This window comes from Marmota marmota, unplaced genomic scaffold (genome assembly GCF_001458135.2).
Source record: "Marmota marmota marmota unplaced genomic scaffold, marMar, whole genome shotgun sequence".
NCBI lineage: Eukaryota > Metazoa > Chordata > Mammalia > Rodentia > Sciuridae > Marmota > Marmota marmota.
In genome coordinates, this window is record NW_026000240.1 from 24,669,137 (window position 1) to 24,689,501 (window position 20,365).

At 38.2% G+C, this 20,365-nt stretch overlaps 1 protein-coding gene across 1 annotated transcript in view; it reads left to right on the top strand.

Annotated features, from left to right (window-relative positions):
• The first annotated feature begins 8,182 nt into the window (after positions 1–8,182).
• The window catches only part of Copb2 (COPI coat complex subunit beta 2), a 63,345-nt gene continuing 51,162 nt past the window's right edge, over positions 8,183–20,365 (top strand). The window contains exon 1 of the mRNA XM_048794385.1: positions 8,183–8,186. The gene's annotated coding sequence lies outside the window, so the exon portion shown is untranslated. The remainder of the gene's footprint in view (positions 8,187–20,365) is intronic.

Consider the following 20,365-nt stretch of genomic DNA (forward strand, 5'->3'; position numbering starts at 1 on the left):
ACCCAGTGGTAGCACCTATAAAACTATATTACAATATCACAGCTAGGAAATTGGCCTCAGTATGGTGAAGGCACAGAACTGTACAAGCACACAACCATCCCTCCCGGGGCCTTTCTAGCCCAGTCTCTTCCCCTCTCTCCTACCATTCCTTAAACCCTGGCAGCTTGTCTGTTGGCCGTTTCTATGATCCTGTCATTTCGTTGGTGCATGCTATATGAAATCATACAGTCTCCAGTTCCTGGGGAATTGGCTTCTCCAAACTGAGCATGATTCTCTCCTGATTCATGCAGGTTATCACCGGGACTAAGAGTGTGTCCCTCTTTACTGCTGAGTAGCGTCTTGTGGTACAGATGAGCTGCGGATTATTTATTCACTCACTTGTTGGAGAACGTCTGAATTGTTTCCAGTGTTTTGCTGTGATGAAAAAAGATGCAATAATCATTTATGTACAGTTTCCATATATAGCTTCATTTCTCTGGCATGAAGACCCAGAAGTACAATTGTTAGGTTTTACAGTAACTTCACATTCAGTCTTTAAGAAAATGTCAAAATGTTTCCCACAGTGGCCTCGCGGTTTTGCATCCGTAATGTCTGAGTAACCCAGTTTCTCCACCTTCTTAGAGCATTTTAGCCATCCACTGTGTAGTGATTCTCCCACAGGGCTAATGACCTTGCACATCTTTTCATGTGTTTATTTGCCTTTGGTGTATTCTCTTTAATGAACTGGCTCTTCGTATCTTTTACCCAATTTAAGAATTGGATTGTATGTCACTGTTAAGCCTTGAGCATTCCTTGTACATTCTACTTACTAACCCTTTCTCAGATACACGAGAAACCATTATTTCTCCCAATCTGCAGCTTATATTTTCATCTTCTGAATGTAGTCTTTTACAAAGCAAAATTTGACACAGCCCAATTAATTGATTCTTTCTTTATGGATTATGCTTTTTGTGTCAACTCTAAGAACTCATACTTGGTCCTAGATCTGAAGATTTTTCTCCTATATTTCCTCCTAAAAGTTCTAAAATTTTATGTTTTACATTTAAGTCCATGATCCATTTTGAATTAATTTATGTACAAAGTACGAGAATGGGCAAAGTAAAAGGGAGGTTCTTTTTTAAAATAAAATCCAACTGTTCAAGTACTGTTTACTAAAAAGTCTCTTTTTTTATTTTTCATTGAATTATGTACCTTTGTACCTTTGCTATAAATCAGTTGGGCATATTTGTGTGCATTGATTTCTGGGTTCTCCATTTTATCTTTTTTTTTCTCTCCATTTTATCTTATTGATCTGCATGTGTATCCTTCCTCCAATAATTATGTAGTCTAGATTACTGTGTTATATAATGTCATAAAATCAGTAAGACTTATTGCTCTCATTTTATTCTTTTTCAATTGTTTAAGTCATTATAGTATCTTTGCCATTTCATATAAATTTTAGAATAATCTTGTCTATATCTACAAAATACTTTTTGGGATTTTGACAAAAATTACCTTCAACCTCTATATAAACCTAGGGAGAATTTACATCTTAATTATATTGAATCTTCCAATCCATTAACATAGTATACCTCTTCATTAATTTAGATCTTCTTCTATTTCCTTCATCAACAATATACAGTTTTCAGCATACAAATTCTGTATATGTTTTGCTACATTTACCCCTAAATGTTTAATTTTTAAGCATTTGTAATAGGCATTTTTAATTTTTGTGTCTGTTTTCTTTGCTAGTGTATAGCAATAGATTGATTATTGTATATTTATCTTGTATTCTATACTTATTCTGAACATATTATGGTTTTTATGTAGATTTCTTGGAATTCCAAATAGACACTCCCTCAAGTAAGTACAATTTTATTTTTCCTTTCTAATATATATTCTTTTAATTTACTTTTCTTGCCTAATTGAATGGGATAGAACACCTATCACTATGTTGGATAAGAGTGAACGTCTTTGCCTTATCCTCACTCTTAAGGGAAAGTGTTCAATTCTTTGCAACTAAATAGTGAGTTAACTGATGGTTTTTGTAGATGGTTTATTTCAAGTAGAGGAAATTACCTTCTATTCCTATTTTTCTTGGAGGGTTTTTTTAAAACATGAAGAAGTGTGTTGAAATTTGACACATAATTTTTCTGTATCAATTGATATGATTGTGTAATTTTTATTCTTTGGTGCATTGATATGGTGGATTACACTGATTGATCTCCAAATATTGAAAGAGCCTTGCATTCCTGGAATAAACTCCACTTAGTCATGGTGTATAATTCCTTGTATTACATTGCCAAATTATATGTTGTAACATTTTGTTGGTGATTTTTGTGTCTAGGTTCATGAGAGATAGTGGTTGTTTGTGTGTGTAAATAGACAGGTAGATATTGTCTTTGATTTTGGTTTAAGGCAATACTAGCTTCATAAAATGAAGTAGAAAGTGTTCCTTCTTATTCTATTTTCTGGAACAAAGTATACAGAATTGTTATTCATTCTTCTTTAAATATTTGACTCAGTTCTCCAGAAAAATATCAGGGCCTGGAGATTTCTTTTTTTGAGGAGTTCTGAAATTATAAACTCAATTCCCTTAATAGTCATAAAGCTATTCAAATTTTCTATTTTGTATTAGGTGAGTTGGGATAATTTTGTTTTCTGAGAAGCCAGCCAATTTTATCTTAGAGGTTATATTTATTTAGAGTTGTTTGTTATCCTTTTGGAGACTACATAGTGGTAGCTCTAGCCCAGCCCCTGTTCATTTCTGACATCGGCAATTTTTTGTATTTTCTTTGTCAGTCTTTCTAGAAATTAGTCTTAAAAAAAAAAACAGCTCTTAGTTTTACTGAATTCATCTTAATTTCCAATTTCATTGATTTCTAGTCTTCAGTGTTTCTTTCATTCTGCTTCTTTTGGGTTTATTTTCCTCTTCTTTTTCTATGTTCTTGAGGTGAAAACTTAGGTTATCTTATCATTAGATAATGTCTATCTCTCTCCCTGGAAGTTTTCTTTTCTCTGACATCTATTTATCTGGAATATTTAGCTACTTCTCCTTTCCCCTGATAAATGCTTACATTATACTTACTCCATCATTTTATTTTCAGCCTACTTATATAATTGTATTTGAAGTGAGTTCTTTGTAGCTAGCGCACAGTTAATCAACTCTGCCAATCTTTGCTTTTAATGTATTTAGGACATTAACATTTAATGTAATTATTGATCATGAAGGCTTCAGTCTGACATTTTATATTTTGTTTTTGTTTATTCTCTCTTTTCACTTCTCTGCTTTCATTTTCTTATTTTTCTGTGGTTACTTGGCCTTTTTAGTACTCCATTTTGACTTAATGGTGTTTCGATTATATCTCTTTGTTTAGCCTTTCAATGGCTGTTTTTATTACTATGTAATCATGTTATTTATAATAACTTGTCACAGTCTATAGATAGCATCATTTTACCAGTTCACGTGAAGTATAAAAGCTTACCTCCCTTTATATGTTTTTACTCTCTTTCACTTATGATACAATTGTCTTAAATATTTCCTCTATGTACATTTAGGGCTATGTCCCTAACTTCCTTTAGCCTGTCTTTCAGTACTGCTGCTGCTAACAAATTTTCTTAGTTTTGTTTTTGTTTTTGATTGAGAGCATCTTGATGCTTCCTTTTTATTCTGAAGATCATTTGGGGTGTGGAGGATTCTGTGTCCTTCTTCCAGCCCCTGAAAATGTGCTCCTTCCATCCAATCAGTCACCATGGCTTCTGATGAGAAAGATGGTGTCATTTGAATTGGTTTTCTCCTATAAGTAAAGAATCATTTTTTTTTCTCTTGCTGCTTTCAAGATCCTCTTTTGTCTTCAGTTTTCAGAAAATTGACTAGAATGTAGTCTTGGTGTAGATTTCATTGAGTTTATTCTGTAGTTCCCTCAGCTTCTTGAGTATGGAAGTTTATGTAGTTTGCCAAATTTGGGAGATTTTCAGCCATTAGTTATGTATGTACTTTTTCAGCTTTGTCTTCTTTCTCTTCTCCTTGCACGACTATAAAGACTTAATGTTAGATATTCTGTTCCAATTCCAGAGATTCCCTGAGGCTCTGTTCGTTTTGTTCTCAGTCTATTTTCTCTCTGATAGTCAGACTGGATAATTTCTAATATTCTACCTAACATTGTACTTATTTTTTTCCTCTGTCCTCCTCCTTTTGTTATTAAGTCCATCCGCTGAAGTTTTTAAAATTTTTTGCTTGTAAGATTTTTCCTTTGTAAAATATTTATTTTGTTGTTCCTACCTTCAGTTTTTCTCCTGATAAGTCCTTTTCACTTTCCTGAGACTTTTTGCTTCTGTTTCAAGTATGCTCATAATTTCTCCTTTAAGTATTTTTATGATGACTGGCTTAAAATATTCGTCACATAATTCTAAAATAACCGGTATTTTAAAAAATATTTTTATTTGTAGATGGACACAATGCCTTTATTTTATTGATTGATATGTATGTGGTGCTGAGGATCAACCCCAGTGCCTCACACGCTAGGTAGCGCTCCACCACTGAACTACAATTCCAGTCAATAACTGGTATTTTGACATTTAAATTTATTATTTTCATTTGGATTGAGGTATTTCTAGTTCTTGGTATGATGAGTGATTTTCAGTTGAAGCCTGGGCGCTCTGGGTATTGTGTTTGATGCTCTTATGTTATTTTAATGTTCTGGTCTGGCTGACTTCCTCTGACACTGCTCCAGCAGCAGGGGGTTAGGTTGGAAGGGCATCTAATTACTGACAGGTGAAGGTAAAAGTCAAGTTTTCTCATTCAGCCTCCATTAACACCTGAGGACATGACGGTGGGAGCTTCTTGTTATTTCTAGGTGTTAAGCAGAGTTTTAGCTTCCCACAAGGCTAACACTGATACCTAACTGGATGGGATGGGTAGGAGTGCCTCGTGCTGTTCCCTAGGTGTCCAGTAATAGATGCCATGGGGATGGAAAAGAGAGTGGACTTCTTAGTTCTGGACCTTCTCTGATGCTGCCCCAATGGGGGAGAACTTCACCTCTGGCAGATAGGGGTGGATCCCAGGCTTCTCACATGGTGTCCACTAATGCTGTGGGGGTGTGGGCCTGCTTATCATCCAATGGGGATTAGGTCCCAACTCCACTTGTCCTTCTTTGGCACCACCCCAGCAGAAGGGTTGAGACACTTATCACAGTCTGGTGAAGGTAGAAATCTAGGCTTACTACTTGGTCTTTGCTGCCATGAAATGGGTAGGGCAGCATTTTTTCTAAGGTGCTTTGCTGGAGTAAAGCAATTATCATCTAAGAGTTTTGTTTTGCTATTTTTGCCCCTTTCATGGTCCACTGCTTAGTGAGAATAGGCTTTTATTTGGGCTATTTTTGCTTTGAGTAATTGATATTTCCTGGGTGTTGAATTCTTCAGTTCCAAATCTAGGATATATAGTTTAAAAAGAAAACCCATAGAACTTACCATTGCATCATTATTTGGAGTCTGAGGTCCCTAACTGGTCTGTTATATGTAGGAGACAGAGAGGGAAAATATGTCCACTCCATTTTCCTGTAAATGAAAGTCAATTACTGTTTTTATGATTTTTAAAACTCCATGAATCATTAGTAATTCTCTAATCTATGCCTGGAGTCTTGTTTTTCCATACCCCCACCTACTCAGTGACTTCGAGGGACTTCTTATATCTGTTTTCACCAGTACATTCCATCCCTGAGATAATAATCATAGAATAGTTGACCATGAGTAAAGGTATGGAGTGGTGGGAGTAAAGGGTAAAAGAAAAACCAGATGCAAAAACATGGGGCTAGTACTTTTCAAAATGCGCCCTCATCTCACATACCTTCGCTTTATAACCCTTGAGTTACATATTGTTATCATTTTATATTGAAAAGGCTGAGGGTGGTACAGTGGTAAACTTCCCCAGATCAAGAAGGCAGGAGAGGCAGGTGTGTCTGTCTTCTTTATGCAAAGTTTTCTAGAACCCCCACCAGCAGACTTCTGTTTGAAAAGCATCGCCACAACTATGTTGCATGACCATTCCTCACTGCAAAGAAAAATGGAAATGCTAATGAGTGTTTAAAGTACTTGTCATCAAGGAGAAGGTTAAGAATGGCTGTTGGGCCACCACCCTGCAGGTTGACTCCTTTTATATAGGCTGACCCAAAGTTCCAGGGATCCCAGTTCATTTTTTAAAAAGCATATTCAATATGTTTCCATATTTGGAAACTTGAAAATATATAATAAAATTAAGATCAACCTCTACTTAATGTCTGGGAATCTGTGAAAGATATAATGTCCTATGTATGGGGCAGGAGAATTTTTATATGTAACTAAAGGGGGCGTAAATTTTAATAGATTGAAAGGTTGTATATTATGAATGTAGCACCATTCATGCTATTGAGAGAAAATACCCAGAAAGTTACAGGAACTCCCATGGCCACATACAAAGATGAGCTCACCCCGATCTTTGTCAGCTTTAACTTCACTATTGAAGGGGGCTTGTTCACTGAGTCTGGTCAGAGTCAAGCTGCAAGCCATTAGAAATAGCATGGCGACAGTATTAGTGTCATCTGTTCCTAAAATACAGGGAGAGCCATGGGGGTAGGGAGAGAGAGGAAGACAAATACTGCCAACCACAGTCAGGTCTGAGTGTCTTGTTTAGCAGCATTCTCCTTCAGGGTCACCTGGCACACAGAGTAGCCAAGTTCAAGTAATTTCGAGAAAAGATCTTCTACTCCACATGATTGCTAATTGCCCAAGAAGCAAAGCCCAGTAGAAATAGCAGGGAGATATGAAACTCCAAATGTTGGTTGATAACTGTATTTAACCTCTCCTAAAGGAACATTAAAGAAGCTTTAATACCTTGGTGGGGGAAACCCCAATGTGTGAGAAAAAGAAACAGCAATTGCTGACAGAGTCACTTTCCACCTGAAGCAACTGTGCCAGAATCAATTTCTAATAGGAGGGAAGGGTAATGAGAGTTCCTTGTGGATTGCAGTCACATTCTACATCTCTAAGAGCTTCTCTGGACAGACTGTAAATTACCCTGACCTTAAAGGAAATGTTCACACCAAGGCTTTGGTTTTTATGAACATTCCACCTGAATAGTCTGACCCGGCTTTAGATAAAATAAGAAATGAGCCAAGGAACCAACCGAGCCACGGAGTCAAGGGCCTTGGTTAATGATTGATTCTGTTTTCTTGCAGCCCATATATCTGGAGCATAAAGAGCATTATTTCCATAAATGATAACCAAATCCAAGTCCGTGTGAAATGGCTCCTTGCGATCCCAACTTTGCTATGGTCACTGTGACTTTGGGGGCTTTCCTTTGGGTTTCAGAGGCACTCTTGAGAGCACCATAGCTTCTTTTGTGGGGGCAGTTTACTGGATCCTGTGCTGGGAGGGACTCTTGATGGAAACCACAGACACTCACTCCAGAAACCTTAAGCCTAAGGTGTGCCTCAGAAGGACTCTGGCTGGGGAATAAGGCCAGGCCATGACCCTGTTTGCTCTGCTATGGAAGATGAGTATCAGGGCCCTGGGTCCCCTCCCCTGGTGCTGCTGCACTTCACTGCCCTGGACATACCCACTGTGTTGGGACAGTGAGGCAAATTATCCCCTACCCACCGGCCTCCCAGGATTCAGCTCAGGCAGGCAGGAGCACCTTATAGGTTGTACTGAGGTCAGGTGCCACACTCAAGCTCAAGCCTGCAAGGAACGGGACAGAGAACTCTCCCAAACCAGGGGGGTATGCAGGGCAGTCAGAGCAATGGCATCCACAGTAGTAAGTTGGAAAAAAAAACACCCCACTGTGGCATTCAAATTTCTAAATATATGATACACATACAATACTACTTGTTATATTTGTATATATATTTATGAATATGTACACATACATTCTAATAGAGCAATAATCAGGGTTACTATGAGTAGGGCTGAGTCCTAATGAAGACCTTGTTTTCAACTCCTCAGCAATAGAAAACAGGCAAAAAAAAAAAAATCTTCCCATGGGATTTATACTGGGTCCTCTTCCAGACTGCAGACCCCAGTGATTGTACAAGTTTCCTGCTTGTACAATCACCTCAACCTCACCTTCTAGCCCTCTTCTTGACCTTTTTATTAGACATTTACTGCTGAGGGAGGTGCTATAGTAGATACGATATAGAAAGAAAATAGGGAAACTTACATTTACTGAGTGGAGTGTTTTAGGAATTTACCTAGCCTAACGTCATCCTTATTAACAGATGGGGCTATATCCTTTACCATACCCATCTGGATTGATGACCCCACTCTATTGTAGCCTTGGGCAAGGTAGGTAATCTTTGTGACCACCATATTTCCCCTACTATAAAATGGGGATACTTTCAGTGTTGCTGAACAAAAAATCACCAAATTATGACACCCACAATATCCAACTGCTACGGTCTCCCTCTTTCAAAATCTGTTCATTCCTTAAGTGTTTTCTGCCTGAAGTAATCCTTACTCTCCCAGGACAGCTGGCTGGCATCCTCCCCTTCTCTGTGCTCCTTTTATCTTTGGTTTGCTCCTTCTTTATAGAACTCAGTGCAGCAGTGAAGGATTTTGAGTGGCAGGAATCTTTACCATATCCTCAGCAGTACCTAATAGTGTCTTGTGCAGAACAGATCTTCCATAAAAAGTCATTGGCTAGAAATAGTCACACTGAATTCTTCATGGTAAGCTGTCCATTTTGCACCCTCAATTCACTAGTTGTCTGAATTTTTCTTTCTCAAAAAAAAAAAAGAAAGAAAGAAAAGAAAAAGACGTATTTTGTATTTATATCAGAGTCAGACAATCAAGGTTTGGGTTTTGAACACAATATGCAAAACTATAACAAAATAATCTTTAAAATGTCCTTAGGAGGAACCATCCTGGAGACAGATATACAACTGTATTTTAATAAATCCAACATATGCATTGTTACCTTCACTGTTTCCTGGATTAAGCACTAGATGACAAAGACTTTGCATTTGGGACCACTTTGCATTTAAGCCCTGAAATCTCATTCATTGAAGCAATAGGTTCATGTTATGGGAGCTACAAAAAGGACTGAAATATTCTGAGAGTACAACAAACTCACTTCTTGCTTATGCTCACTCCATAATAAAGAAGAATTGATGATAGAGTATTCATTTTTCTTTATTTTTGAGCTCAAAAGCTGAGTGTTGTAAATTTAAATGTTCAATGCACTTCTACATAGTCCCAGGATAAGGAGCTCATTCAGTCTCATTGGTGAATTTTATTGTCTACACTAGCTTTTTAGCAAATGGCAACTGGGAATGGTGGAAAATGAGAAAACATTTGATCTGTACAAAATGTTCCAAAGCTGCATCAAGAACATCTTTGTTAGTCTTGACTTCTGGAAGATGTGGCCAAATTTCTGGTGTTTCTACCTTCTCCCTTAATGCCAAAAGCAAGATTGACACTCTCCTTATCCAGGGCTCTTAAGTAGTAGTGTAAATCTCTAATTTCTTTTTAGTGACCCATGGATGCTGTCCCCATGATAACATGGCCATAACCCACTATGTGGGAAGAGGTCACTTGTGCAGGCACTAGTGACCCCTCCATGTTTGACCATGTGGCAATGAACCACTAAAATCTATAGTTAGCTCCCTGTTATTTTATTACAATTGGAATAAAGCTCATCTGATCTTCTTGCTTTTTAAAAAATAGTTAGAATGATTTTACAAGGTCTTTTCAAAAGAGCAGTTACCCTAGATATGTTTGTGAAGATGAATATTCTTGTAAAATTCTTATCATAAAAAACGCAGACACATTTAGGATAAGACGGTATCTCATTTCCCTCCCTCCCTTTCTCCCTCTTCCTCTCCTCCCCTTCACCCCTCCCTCCGGAGAAATGTTCATGGTTCCTAGCACACAACAGTTCATCTGGAAATATTTATTAAATTTCTATGGTCTATATCATTGACTTGGTGCTTGTTTTAACATGGGTTTCATGTAGTCTTGAAATCATACAAGTAAATATGGGCATGTAACATTTTCCCATGGGAGAAGATCCTGTTCTAACCTAGGAATACTGGTGAGTGCTGTGAACCTTCCCTTCATATTCTGATCCTGGCAGGAGAGGAAGCCCTGGTGGAGAGAATGCAGGGATGACTTGGGACAGATGACGAACAGAAGCTATTGGAGAGTCAAGGCCAAGAAATGCTGGGAGAAAACAAACATCTGCAGCAACTTGCAGACAACCCTTGCCGAATACATCAAATTGTTACTTTGCCACATTGCCCACAGATGGGGCTGGTTTTCAGGGGGCACTGAGAAGGCCTTCCTCTCACTGCCTTTAAAAATGTAGCTCTGGTGTGGGCTACTATTTGGTTATACAACTTCTAGACAATTCAGCCAAGACCTCTTTCCTCCACTCTAAATTGGAATAACTTATCATCATTATTGTCTTTCATCCCCAAAGCACATTTATTAAGACTCAATTATAAAATCCCTCAGAGGCTTCTGGTTGCTGGTAGTAGCAGGCTAGGTTATTCAGATCAGCCTTCTTGCTGAAAACAGCAACAAAAAATACAGATAAATATAGCTAAACAAACACCACTCCCTTAAAATAACCAAACTACTTGAAAACACAATAAAGAGCTTCCAGATCAATATCTATGCTACCAAAGGTGGTAAAGAACGCTACCAGATGATCAAAACCCCTAGAGGCATCTGACAATACTGCTGTGGTCACTAGGAGATAGATGTCACAAGTCAAGATTTGGGCCACAGAAACTGGAGAGTGTTACAACAAATTAATACACATGCAATCTGAGGTTAAACTAGATCCAAACCTGCCCTGCCTATCCCTCAGTCTCAGGGGATTTCAGGAAATGCTTCTGAGGCCCTCAGCCAAGCAGGAAAAAAAAAAGACAAACAGCACTTAAAAAGTTGTGGCCACACTGACCTCCCTCATGTAGATTGGAGCCATGTGTTCATTCAGTTAAGCCCCACGACTTTTAAGCCATGTAATTAATAGGAGGAGATCTTGGGCGTCCTTGTCTTCAGGTGCCTGGAAAAAAGTAAAATAAAGCTTCTCTGGAGGAGGGAACATCCAAACTGACTTAAGAATTCCCCCACAAATGATTTCAGGATGATGATCAGTCATCCAAGCAAAGATAGGAAGAATCAAGGAAACCAGCCAGAGAGAAGGAATTGACCTACACCGACTTTAGCCATCAGACCAAGGTCAGAAGACTACTATACTTATCATGTTTATAGAAATAAGTGACAAAATTAAAAGGACCTATAAGATTATAAAAAGTTACATATTATATCTGAAAAGGAATCAAGCCAAATATAAAAAGATAAGCTAACTGAAATTAAAAATTCAATGATCAGTACTTTAGATTAGACAAAAATGAACAAAGGGAAGGGAGGCGGGGTGGGAATAGGAAAGACAGTAGAATGAATCAGCCATTACTTCCTAGGTTCATATATGAATACATGACGAGTGTGACTCCACATCATGTACAGCCACAAAAATGGAAAGTTATACTCCACGTATGTGTAATATGTCAAAGTACATTCTATTATCATGCATAACTAAAAAAGAACAAATAAAAAAATTAAACTCAATGATGATATTTGCAATATTTTGCCAATATAAGAGAGTGTTATGGTTTTGTTATGAGGTATCCCTAAAAGCTTATGTGTGGCCAATGCAAGAAAGTTCAGAGGAGAAATGATTGGGTTATGAGGGTCTTAATCCAATCAGTGAATTAATCCCCTGATAGGAATTCCCTGAATGGTAACTGAAGTGGTAGGGTGTGGCTGAAGGAGGTGGTACTTGGAAGCATAGCTTTGTGGTATATATTTTGTATCTGGAGTATAGAAACACTCTTTCTCTGCTTTCTGATCACCATATGAGCTGCTTCCATCTGCCACACTCTTCTGCCATGATGTTCAGCCTCACCTCAAGCCCCAAGGAATGGAGCCAACCTTCCATGGACTGAGACCTCTGAAACCATGAGCCCTTAAGTAAACTTTTTCTCCCTTAAAATTGTTCTGGTCAGATCCTTTAGTCACAGCAGCAAAAAAGCTGATTACAACAGAAATTGGTCAGGAGTGGGGTTGTTGCTATGACTAACCTGACCATGTGGTTCAGAATTTTTTAAAGCTTTTTGGAATTGGTGGGAGGAATTTTAAGATGTGTAGAAGTGCAAGCTGGAAATGCTTTAGATTGTTGTAAGCACAATTTAATGGCCGATTCTGGTGGGAGCTTAGAAGACCGGAATAGCAATGGGACCATGGTCAGTGAAGACCAGGCTGAAGAGGGTTCAGAAAAGGAGCACTCTATTGGAATTTGGAGTAGAGGCCATTCATGTTATGTACTGGCCAAGAAGTTGTCTGAATTTTGCCTGTGTCCTGAGACTTTCTGTGAAACTGATTTTAAAAGCCCTGGACTTTTTAATCTGGCAGAAGGAATTTCTAGAAAGCACAGCATTCAGGCAGTGGCATGGATATTACTGGCTGCCTTTAGCCAAGTTTATTGTGATATTCAAGAGAAGAAAGCAGATAAGAGATATTTGAAAAACTTGGTCTTGAAAGGCAGGGGTAAAACTGGGCTAAAGGAAGTTGCAGCTGTCAATGTTGCCACTACAGAACTCCTGAAAACTTTGTCCAGAGACAATAAGAAAGATGGCTTGACGGCATCTCAGGAGCTGGCAAGGCCCCACCCATCTCAAGCTCAATTTTCAAAAGTGAAAATTCTCTTGAGAAGAGACAAGTAGAACACACTTCTTGCACAAGGGGACCTAGGAAATTTTTTCAATGTGCTCAGCCACCCAGACACTCAGAGGCTACTGCAGCCAGGGTCCCTGGAGCCTTGGCTACTGCTTGAGATGGCCGCAGACCTTGACGTCAACCACGTGATGCTAATTCTGCAGGGGTCATGGAGGCTTCCACCAAGATTTTAAAGGAAGGCCTGGGAGGGCAGGCAAAGTGCAGCAGAGTGAGAGTCCCTGTGGGCAACCCCTGGAGAAGTCAAAGTGTGGAGATGTGAGAAGGAAGCCAGCCAAAGCTGTAGTGGAGACCCCCAAGATTAAGAAATGCCAGTAACATGGCACATAGTCCTAGGAAAGCTGCAGGAATCAAGCAGAGACAAGCCAACATAAAGTCCTCTTGGGATGAACAAACAAGGCCACAGGGGCAGAGCTACATATGCTGTTTAGAGAAAAACATTATGATGCCCAAAATGCTGGATATGGAACTACAGGACTTATCTGCCCAGCTGGATTTCAATCTTGCTTTGGTCCCATACTTCTTTCTATGTTCCTACTTTTGAGAGTGGACATGTTTTCTCCGTGCCATTATATATTGAATACTTGTAAATTTACAGAAGCTCACAATGCGAGATTGCCTTGAGCCTTAGAGAAGATTTTGGACTTGAACTTTGAGCAATCTCTGAACTGTTGACTAGGTGGTGGGGGGGGAACTCTTGGAAATGGAAAAAAAATGTAATTTGCCTTGTTAGATGGTTTGTGAGCTTTTGAGGACCAGGGGCAAAAATGTTATGGTTTGGATGTGAGGTGTCCCCCAAAAGCTTATGAGTGAGACAATGTAAGAGGAGAGATGATTGGGTTGTGAGAGTCTTAACCCAATCAGTGAATTGATCCCCTGATAGGGACTAACTGAGTGGTAACTGAAGTGGTAGTGTGTGACTGGAGGAGGTGGGACTTGGGGGCATAGCTTTGGGGTATATATTTTCTACCTGGAGAATAGAAACTCTTTCTGCGTCCTGATCTCATATGAGCTACTTCCCTCTACCACACGCCCCACCGTGATGTTCAGCCTCACCTTAAGCCTCAAATAAACCATGAGCCTTCTAATAAACTCTTTCTCCTCTACGGCTGTGTTGATTTGGTCATTTAGTCAGAGATGTGAAATAGCTGACTAAACCAGGGAGAAATAATTAACTGAAGACCTTATAGAAAGCAGTACTGACTGAAAAAAAAAAAAAAAAACAGACCAAATAAAAAAAAATCCACAAGAGTGTAGAAGATGTGGAGGACATAGCACAAATCTTTAATACTGGCATGGCAGGAAGAAATGAAGAAGAATAGAGATTGGAATTTTTCAGAACTGATGACAGACACCAATTCACAGATTTGAGAGACTTGGTGAACTTCAAGAAAAATAAAATGAAACCCATGCTTAAATAATCCATCATGAAACTGCAGAAATCTAAGACAAAGAGATAAATCTTAACAACCACCAGGGGAAATAATGAATTCTCTTCCAGCTGACTTTTTAACAACAAGTTAAAAAAGAGTAGACTGATCTAGCTTTTGTACACTCAAGGAAAATTAGTGTTCACCTAGAACTCTTTGCACAACAATTACAAAATATCATTTGAGAACAAATCTGGTCCCTTTTCTTAATCTGTGGTTGCCTACAAATTCTGGACACTCTAGAAGAGACTTGAAAAACCCACTTTGATTGATTGTACTGTAAGAATGATTAGATAGATGAGAAGTTCACCAAACCCATGTTTGAGAACATTATAGAACAAAGCCCTGCCAAGGTGTGGAGTTGATTTAAAAAACAAACAACAACAACAAAAACAACGTACATATGTGTGTGTCTGTTTTCCCTACATGGTTGGAGGTGGCTGCCAAGGCCTACCAAACCTATTTCAAAACTTGCCCCACTGTGAACACATCTCATTGGTGGGAACACTGGCTTTTTCTTCTCATTGACTCCTCATCAAAGAACACTTCTTTATATCATTCCTTAAGGCAGGGTTGACATTGAAAATGGTTAACATAGTGGCACTCATCAATCATGAAAGACTCCCAGTATTAGTCCAGATGCTGGCTGTCAGAGGAGCAGGATTCTGGAGGATTCCTGTGGAATGAGCTATTACCCCCTGTATGGCTAGAATGTGAATGTGCGCAGGGGAGGAACGCAAGCATCCCTGTAGACATTCAGAGCTGAGACTATCTAACAATGGGTAAATACTTCCATATTTTAATACCATATGTGTTGGCAATTCTAGGACATATTAGCAGAATAGGAGCTTTGCTTATGCCTTCCCATCAGCCTCCATATGAACCCTTCTTTCCTCTGCTTCCTGGGTGCCCCTTCCTTCCCCTTGCAGTTCTAGACCTTCCAACAGAGTTGCTTCCTTGCCTAGTTATTCCAGGAATACCTCTTAACATAAAATCCATTCCTTTCTCAATACCTGATTTACAGTTCCATTATAGCACACAGCAATTGCATATTCTCTTTTGGCAAACTGTTCATTTTTGGATATGACTATATCATTTTGGCTCACCTTAAGTGGGTTTTATAAAATGAAAATAAGTATTTCTTTGTTATACTTAGATTTAAAATAAGCTTTCTTCAAAATCACAAGCTATTTTGGGAACATTTTATATTTGCTTAAAATAACTTCTTTATTATACAGTATATAATAGAAAAATTTGAAAATACAAATAAACAAAATCACCTAGGGGCCCCTTTTAACTTCCCCAGATACTGACTTTACCTATGCCTGCCTATCTGTATGAATGTATATAAAGTGAAATGTCATAGTCACTTCATATATAAACCTTTTCAGAACAAATATATCTGTATTCCTTGTCACTGTCAGATGACCAAAATTGTGGGCACACTTGGCATAATAAACAATTTCTTCTTTCTAAGGACAATAGGTTTATTTGGATTTTAGTGAATGTATCAAGCACTATCAGTGTGAAGTTGCTTTGACATGGAATGGAAAGCCTGTATTAGTGCAGCTCAATATGATTTGGATTATCATCTTCAGATACAAAAGTATATATCATGAGTTCGGAGTCTAAGGACTTCGTTTTTAAACCTTGGGGTTTGAACTACATTTGAATTCAAATTCAGTAATGTCCTTAGATCAACTTGAGCTGACAAATTCTTTAGAAGAGAGTGGAATAAAGCAATTTGATGGAAATTATACTGTGCAGTGCCTTGTCAGTCCAGATATTTCACTTTTACATTAAATTTTTTTCAATTAATTTAAAGGTAACTGCTACATGCCAGATAGCCAAGCTATTTGTCATTATTATTCATTTATTTTTATGCAGCACTGTCATTTGCAAGGACATAATTCTTAAAGAAAAATAATTGCTCTAAACTTATCAACTTGGTTATGTAAAACTTTGGGAAATCTTTTTCCCTGGAAAGAAAGTTAAAGGTTGGCTGAGAGAAAGCTCCTCAGGGACTCCGCATACCATGCACCGATGGGCCTCCACTCTGGTGCCCTCGAACCTACCAGGCTCCTTGCCCTGTGCTCGGGACCCTAGGGTTCATAGGGCATTGTTCCAAGCATAATGAAGTCCCAACAAAAACCCATTGACAAAGGTGGCTTCCAGAGAAAAGGAGCAATGCATGCCATGAAATATGTGGGAAGACCTCTGCCTTGTCACGTGAATGATGTGAAAGCAAATGTCCACTTGTACATCCTTCAACTACCCTCCTCATCCTCTTAATATCACAAAATCAGAGAATCACAGACTCTTGAGAAGGGACTTAGAGCTCATGCTGTCCAAGATTATTTTGTAGGTCATGAAACTGAGACCTAGAGAGGTCACACCACAACACAACCCTGGGTCAAAGTGCCCAGTCTGCTGGTCATGACTTACCATGGCTGGTCTTGGCACTCCATGTATGAACAATAGGGTCCAGGATACTTAGGTCACCAAATGACGAACTCCTAAAAACGCTGCCTGCCATATTTACATGTTAAACAATTCCCATCTCGGAAATCACTTCCTTCACTTCATTCAAAACTCACTTTAACCTCTGATTCCTCTAAAAATTTTTATTAAAGAAACATGAGGTTAATTTAAAGTTTTAAAAGGTAAAATTGCACACAAGTCAAAAACCAGACCAACAATCTAGATTTTTACCCTTTTAGGCAAAAATAAATGTGAATATCCTCTCCATTCAAAATCCCATACCAAAATCCTATGCTGTACATTTGTTTTTAACAAATTTTAAATTCTTATCAGGTAATCAGTCATATGATGGGCACAGCACACTGTGGTCAATCAAATCTTCTGCAATCAGCCAAATCTTTGCTTCTAAATGTCCAGCAATCACATCTTTGCTCTTTCCGGAAGACAGCTCAGTGATTCGCCAACTCAATTTAGTCTGCTGGTGGTTGATATGTGACCATGTGGTCAAAACTTTTATTCACTTTATGCAGAAATTCATCTGACAATCTTAACATTTCCTTTAATAGGGAAAGTAACTGTTGGGCAGTGATGAATCAGTAGTGAAGCATGAAGATTATTCCTACTTAACATTCTTCCATGGTTCCCCAGAGCCTTCAGGATAAAATCCAGGTTCCTTAAACTGACAATCATGGACCTTCAGAAGCTGAGCCTCATCTGTCTTTCTAGTACCATTTCTCAATCTTTCCCCCTTATTCTCTGGCCCAGGCATGCTGAACAATTCTTAGTTCTCTGGAAAAATTGATTTTTTTTTGCACAGAGTCTCTTGATATGTGCCTAGTTTTTTTCCTACTCATACTGCAAAGGTCCATAGCTGCATATATCAGTTTAGAGTGTTATCATAATGTAATTGATGTCATCACCCTAAATGTAGAAATAGACAACCTACTTTCAGTGCTACAGCTCTCATATCAACATTTGCTTTTTTACCACTAATCTCTTGGTAAATGGTTTCTATTCACAACTTCCATTTTTTTTTATCATCCAATCATTTCTTATTCCCTTGCAAACGTGCTTCCCCTAGCACTACTCAACTGAAAATGCTTTTTTAAAGGTTACTAGTGTCCTCATAATCACATCATTCCTTGGAAATAGTTTTTGCTAAGTAGTTTCTAATGCCACCAAGACTGCTAGTCACCTTGTTCCATTTTCCCTTCCTTTTCCTTGGGTACCATGATTTTCTGGGGGCTCTTATAACAACTGTTCATTTACTGATTCCTTTTCTCTCACTTTTTCTTCTTTCCTGGGTCTCTTTCTCTGCTGTTCTTCACTCATTCCACTAACATTCACCAGATCCACATCTTTCTCTAATTAAAGATATTCCTCTGGGTTTACTAGATTCAAAACATCAGCATTAAGATGTCTCCCACTTCCTCAACTTAACAAACTCAATTTGTGTATCCAGTTGACTCTAATTTCTCAAGAGAAAAAGGAGCAATTACAGTCCAGTAAAAAGGGAATTAGGATAATTAGATACGACTTGGGCTCATACCTCAGATCTGTCCTTCACTCATGAACAATGTGACATGGAACATATTACATGGAAGTCTCAGTTTCTCACCTATAAATCTGACAAAAGAATGCCTATCTCTTAGTATTACTATGTGAATTGCAGAACCCAGTGTATTTCTGTGGATTTGTACATAGCAGACACTCAATAAAAAGTTATTATTACTATTTTTTCCACTTTCACTTTTCCTGAACTTTTAGTCTCTCTGTTCTGATTCATTACTTCCAAAGTGTCATCAGACCAACAAAAGGTAAATCTTCTAGAGTACAAATAAAAACAGGTTTCTTCTCTGGCCCAATGGTTCACAATTGCTTTACTGAATCAAAGCCCAATGTTGTTTTTCAAAGTCTTCAGATTCTAGTCATAACCTTCCTCACCTTTCTTCTCCCTCCCTGCTCTTCTATGAACTCCATTCTCTAAGCAAACTGAACATATTCTAGTCCTCAACATTTCAGGTACTCTTCACTTCAAATTCTGTCTTAATTTCAAGAAACTTGTTATCTCTCCAACTGGGTATTTCATTTTACCTTTACCTTATTGATACTCAAATATACCTTATTGATACTCAAATACTCTCAGGGTATTCACATTGTCTGGTATTCAATTATTTGGGCATAACTGAGCCTTCCTGATTATATATCATAACCACTTTGAAGGAAGAAACTAGATTCGTATGTATTCTCCTACTCACCACTCTGCTAAATGATGATGCACATAAATTAAAAAGTAAAAACAAACATACAAAAGTAGATATTTCCTTAAGGAATTATTTTCATTTCTTCAACTTCTTATAAAGAGGTAGGGACAGGATGGGGAGGCAAGTGTGCATCTAGGGTATTGATAGAGGCTCTGCTGGCAGAATTCCCACTTGGAATTCTCCCAGCAACAACAAAAGGCAGGGCTGAAACAGCCATCCTGGAAATTGACCAGGTAAGACTTTAAGATCTGTTGATCAATTGCAGTCAACCTCTTGGGAAACCCTTCACCAATTTGCTAAGCTTGTCCATATTTTTTTTCTTCCCTGGAGCTATTTTTCTAACCTTCCAGTCTCCTCTAAACCAAAGAGTAAACAAAAGATTTTATTTTAAGCCCACAGCTGAACACATAGGGATATACATACATATATTTAACAGTAGTGTATTATGAGTTCACACTTGAAAACTTTACTTCTTTAAAATGAAACTTCTTTCAACCAAAACTAAATGTCAACATTTTAGGGATATTATCTTACGGCAGCACCTAGTGATTTTCTTACAGTGCAATTTCAATATGTCATGGTAGAAATAATTAATTTATAGTCCACAATTACAGAACTCAATGTAAGTTAACTACAGTGGAATTTTTTGAAATGATACAAGATGAGCATGACACTCGGGGGCTCAGCCCTTCATCAACACCAGCTAGGTAAATCCTTTTGTATCTAGTGGTACATAAAGATTTAAGAATCCTTAACTGAGCCCCTTTGAAATAGAGATGATCCAGCGTTTTATTTTGTAATCTTGGTTCTGCTTCAAACCCAAGTCAGGAATCAGAAATAATGAAAGCTTCACTAGTCAAGCATATTAGATATAATTTTTATTTGTTAAATTTTCAACAAATTCTTGTGATCCTCGGTCGTTCAATAGACTAACTATGTAATTATTAACCTCAATTACAAATCATGAGGTCATACTGCTGGCACTAAAATCTAATTCCAGAGCCACTTTTCTTCTACTATTGAATGTAACTGAAAAACAGGATAGTAAAAATGGAAGGGTGTTTAGAAATTCTGTAGCCTGATTTTTTTTTTTTTAACATAAGGAAAACTGAATCCACGAAGAAGTCACATTAGAGGAGCCTACTAAAAGGCAATTCTTTAATACCTACCTTTGAATATTACTGTCAACACACTCGTATTGCCTTTTTGAAAACCTAGGAGGTGGAGAGATAAAGTCTCCAGGTAATGTCTGTCAGCCCATGTAGCCAGAGGGCAAGTTGTTTGCCCCAAGATGGTTTCTTAAATGGAAAAAAAGGCAGAATGTAAGGGATGTTCTTGCATTTTACTTTGCAACACCTGTGGCACAGGCCCCCTCTTCTATAACTCCACTACCACTTGGATATAGTAGACACAGCACAGGCTTTCAGGACACGTCCATTT